Raw genomic sequence first — 5,062 nt, 5'->3', positions numbered from 1 at the left:
GCCCTGCATGGGTACACAGCCATGCTGTGTTCTGGAATGTTCTGTCAGCCATGCATGGGTACACAGCCATGCTGTGTTCTGGAATGTTCTGTCAGCCCTGCATGGGTACACAGCCATGCTGTGTTCTGGAATGTTCTGTCAGCCCTGCATGGAAACACAGCCATGCTGTGTTCTGGAATGTTCTGTCTGTGCTACATGGGTACACAGCCATGCTGTGTTCTGGAATGTTCTGTCTGCGCTGCATGGGTACACAGCCATGCTGTGTTCTGGAATGTTCTGTCTGCGCTGCATGGGTACACAGCCATGCTGTGTTCTGAAATGTTCTGTCTGCACTACATGGATACACAGCCATGCTGTGTTCTGGAATGTTCTGTCTGCGCTGCATGGGTACACAGCCATGCTGTGTTCTGGAATGTTCTGTCAGCCCTGCATGGATACACAGCCCTGCTGTGTTCTGGAATGTTCTGTCAGCCCTGCATGGATACACAGCCATGCTGTGTTCTGGAATGCTTGGTCTGTGCTACATGGGTACACAGCCATGCTGTGTTCTGGAATGTTCGGTCTGTGCTTCATGGATACACAGCCATGCTGTGTTCTGGAATGTTCTGTCAGCCCTGCATGGGTACACAGCCATGTTGTGTTCTGGAATGTTCTGTCAGCCCTGCATGGATACACAGCCATGCTGTGTTCTGGAATGTTCTGTCTGTGCTACATGGGTACACAGCCATGCTGTGTTCTGGAATGTTCTGTCTATGCTACATGGGTACACAGCCATCCTGTGTTCTGGAATGTTCTGTCAGCCCTGCATGGATACACAGCCATCCTGTGTTCTGGAATGTTCTGTCTGTGCTACATGGGACACAGCCATCCTGTGTTCTGGAATGTTCTGTCAGCCCTGCATGGGTACACAGCCATGCTGTGTTCTGGAATGTTCTGTCTACGCTACATGGGTACACAGCCATGCTGTGTTCTGGAATGTTCTGTCTATGCTACATGGGTACACAGCCATGCTGTGTTCTGGAATGTTCTGTCTGTGCTGCATTGGTACACAGCCATGCTGTGTTCTGGAGTGTTCTGTCTGCGCTGCATGGGTACACAGCCCTGCTGTGTTCTGGAATGTTCTGTCTATGCTGCATGGGTACACAGCCATGCTGTGTTCTGGAATGTTCTGTCTATGCTGCATGGGTACACAGCCATGCTGTGTTCTGGAATGTTCTGTCTGCGCTGCATGGGTACACAGCCATGCTGTGTTCTGGAATGTTCTGTCTGCGCTGCATGGGTACACAGCCATGCTGTGTTCTGGAATGTTCTGTCTGCTCTGAATGGGTACACAGCCATGCTGTGTTCTGGAATGTTCTGTCTGTGCTGCATTGGTACACAGCCATCCTGTGTTCTGGAATGTTCTGTCTGCGCTGCATGGGTACACAGCCATGCTGTGTTCTGGAATGTTCTGTCTGCGCTGCATGGGTTGGTAGCCGAGCATTCTGAAATATTTTGCCTGTGCTCAAGCAGCTTCCAGAGTCCAACACACAGGAGACGAAGCAGTCTTTGTAAAATGAAGACACTGCAAGCGTGCTGTTCTGTGGGGGCTGTCAGTGAGTGGATGAGGGTTGGTCAGGTAGGAGGCCCCAAGCTGTTTCAGACAGGAGCCAAAGAGCAGCCAGGCCTGGTTCACATTGCACAGCATGGGATCAGGACTAACCTTACCCTGCATTAAAAATTACCTCCCCTTTGAGCGACCAATCCTAGGGAATCAGGACGGCCAGGCGGATTGCACTCATCCACTGCCTCAGGTACTCCCCAAGAGCACTCTCCCTCAAGTACTCCCCCAGGGACAATGTTTCTGCTCCCTCTCTGCACTGGTACTGGAGCCAGACAGCGGAGGCCTGCTCCTTTACAGACGTCAGCACCACTCTCTCAGCCATTGGCAGGGCTCCCAGTCACTGTTCTTTCAGCCAGCCTTGCTAATTCCACGCTGGTTACTGGGCAACAACAGATGTTCCCTTGAGGAATTGTACGTAGCTCCAGCCAGGAATACATTCCCGGCTGCAGAGCAGGCCTCAGAACCCCAGCCAAGCTGCCTCAGTGGGAAAAGAACGGGTTTTATGTCAACGGCACTGCCAGCTCCTTACAGTGCTCCCGGGAAGATTGGGAAACACAGGCTGGAACTTTGTCATTCGCTGAAGGGGGTTCACTATCCCGAGAGGACAGGCCAGCCGACAACTCAAAAAGCAGCACTACAGGTGCAACGAGGCAGGGGAATGTGACCGTAAGGTGATAGAATTGACCCTGCAGTTTGGGAGGGATGAATGGTATTGCAACTGTGTGAAGGTAACTGCAAAGCTGCGAGGGAGGAAATGGCCAGAGTTGGTGCGGGAGCCTGGCAGGGAATACGGTGGAGCAGCGATGGCAGGAGTTCCTGGGGGAGGGGGCGCACAGCAGCAAGGTATCCCAAAGTAGAAGCATGCTAAGGGATGGGAGTGGATGAGGAGAGGGTGAGCAAGGCACCCATGGCTGACTAGAGAAATCAGGGACTGCATAAAAGAAAGAGGAAAAGCATGCAATGTGGTGACGATTCATGGGAAAACAGAGGGTTGGGAGTCCTTTAAAAACCAGCAGAGGATAACTGAAGAAGTAATATGAGACGAGAGGATGAAATATGAGGGTAAGCTACCTAGCAACATAAAACAAGATGGCAAAACTTTTTCAGATATCTAAAAGGTGAGAGAGAGGTAAGAGTGGACTTTGGAACACTGGGATATGCGGATGGAGAAATAATTAAGGTGGGACAAAGAAATAGCAGAGGAGCAGGAGAGCTATTTGCCTCAGTTTTCCCAGCAGAAGATACCAGTGACTCACAAGAACTTCAACATAGTCAGGGAGCAGAGGTGAGTGCAGTGACCATCACAAAGGGGAGGGTGTTGGGAAAGCGAAAAGGTCTGAAGGTGGATAAATCAGGTGGGCTACACCTCAGAGGTCTGAAGGAGATAGCCGAGGAGATTGTAGAGGCGTTGGTGGTAGTTCTTTCAGGAATCATTTGAAGTCAGGGAGGACCCAGAGGACTGGACAATGGCTAATGTAACCCCCCTATGGAGGGAGGTAGAAAGCAGGAAATTATAGGCCCGTTAGCCTGACCTCAGTCGTTGGTAAGATTTTAGAGTCCTTTGTTGAGGATGTGGTTGCAGATTGCGAGGAAGTACATGGCAAAATGGGTGAAGTCAGGACAGTAAAGGGGAGGTCTGACCTGACAAATCTGTTAGAATTCTTTGAGGAGGTAACCAGCAACTTAGACAAAGGAGAGCCAGTGGACGTCATCTGTTTGGATTTCCAGAAGGCTTTTGACAAAGTGTCTCACAGGAGGCTGCTAAATATGATGAGCCCATGGTGTTAGGGGCAAGATACCAGCATAGATAGAGGATTGGTTGACCAGCAGAAGGCAGAGAGTGGGGATGGAGGGGGTCTTTTTCAGGATGGCAGGTAGTGACTAATGGGGTTCCGCAGTAGTTAGTATTGGGACCACAACTATCACGTGATACAGTAATGATCTGGATGAAGGTACTGAGGCCATTGTTCCTACATTTCCAGATGGCACAAAGGTAGACAGAGGGACAGGTAGTGTTGAGGAAGCGGGGGGAACTGCAGAAGGACTTGGACCTGCTAAGGGAGTGAGCAAAGAAATAGCATATGGAATATAATGTGGGAAAGTGTGAGGTTGTGCACGTTGATAGGGAGATTGCAGGCGTAGAGTATTTTCTAAAGGGGGAAAGACTTTGTAAATCTCAAGCACAAAGGGACTTAGGAATCTTTGTTCAGGATTCCCTTCAGGTTGAAATGCCGGTGAAGTTGGTGGTGAGGAAAGCAAATGCAATGTTAACATTCATTTGGGCGGCACGGTGGCACAGTGGTTAGCACTGCTGCCTCACAGCGCCAGAGACCCGGGTTCGTTTCCCGCCTCAGGCGACTGACTGTGTGGAGTTTGCACGTTCTCCCCGTGTCTGCGTGGGTTTCCTCCGGGTGCTCCGGTTTCCTCCCACAGTCCAAAGATGTGCAGGTCAGGTGAATTGGCCATGCTAAATTGCCCGCAGTGTTAGGTAAGGGGTAAATGTAGGGGCATGGGTGGGTTGCGCTTCGCGGGTCGGTGTGGACTTGTTGGGTCGAAGGGCCTGTTTCCACACTGTAATGTAATGTAATCTAATCTAATCTAATCATTTCAGGAAGGCCAGAAAACAAGAGCAGGGATGTATTGCTGAGGCTGTATAAGGCCTCAGATTGCTTTTGGAATATTGTAGGCAGTTTGAGCCCTGTATCTCAGGAAGGATGTGCTGGCATTGGAGGTGATCCAGAGGAGGGTTACAAAAATGATTGCGGGGATGAAAGGCTTGTCATATGAGGAGTGGTCGAGGACTTTGGGGTCTGCACTCAGTGGAGTTTAGAAGGATGAGCTGGGGTCTGATTGAAACTTTCAGAATACTGAAAAGCCTGGATAGACTGGCCGTGGAGAAGGTGTTTCCACATTAGAGGGAGAGACCGGAACCTGAGGGAACAGCCTCAGAATGAAGGACCGATCCTTTGGAATTGAGATGAGGAGGTATTTCTTCAGTCAGAGGGTAATGAAGCTGTGGAACTTATTGCTGCAGGGGGCTGCGGAGACCACGTCATTAAGAGTATTTAAGACAGAGATACATAGGTTCTTGATTAGTAAGTTGATCCAGGGTTATGGGGAGAAAGCAGAAGGATAGGGCTGAGAAACATATCAGCCATGAATGAATGATGGAGCAGACTTGATGGGCTGAATGGCCCAGTTCTATTCCTATATCTTCTGTTTTTATAATTTATTCTGCATTCCAGGGAGCAGAGGAATCTAAATATTGTATTGCGTGAGTGCAGGTAAATTAGTGTGCAGGTCCAGCAAGTAATAATTAGATTAGATTAGATTACATTACAGTGTGGAAACAGGCCCTTTGGCCCAACAAGTCCACACCGACCCGCCGAAGCGCAACCCACCCATACCCCTACATTTACCCCTTACCTAACACTACGGGCAATTTAGCATGGCCAATTC

General features: G+C 49.9%; 1 long non-coding RNA gene across 1 annotated transcript in view; it reads left to right on the top strand.

The window, feature by feature from the left end:
• The first annotated feature begins 2,125 nt into the window (after positions 1–2,125).
• Positions 2,126–5,062, top strand: part of LOC122559119 — a 32,703-nt gene continuing 29,766 nt past the window's right edge. The window contains exon 1 of the long non-coding RNA XR_006314348.1: positions 2,126–2,243. This is a non-coding gene — a long non-coding RNA (uncharacterized LOC122559119). The remainder of the gene's footprint in view (positions 2,244–5,062) is intronic.

Source organism: Chiloscyllium plagiosum, chromosome 18, assembly GCF_004010195.1.
Source record: "Chiloscyllium plagiosum isolate BGI_BamShark_2017 chromosome 18, ASM401019v2, whole genome shotgun sequence".
Lineage (NCBI taxonomy): Eukaryota > Metazoa > Chordata > Chondrichthyes > Orectolobiformes > Hemiscylliidae > Chiloscyllium > Chiloscyllium plagiosum.
Note: the sequence above shows the minus strand (reverse complement) of the source record. Positions and strands in the feature narration are given on the sequence as shown.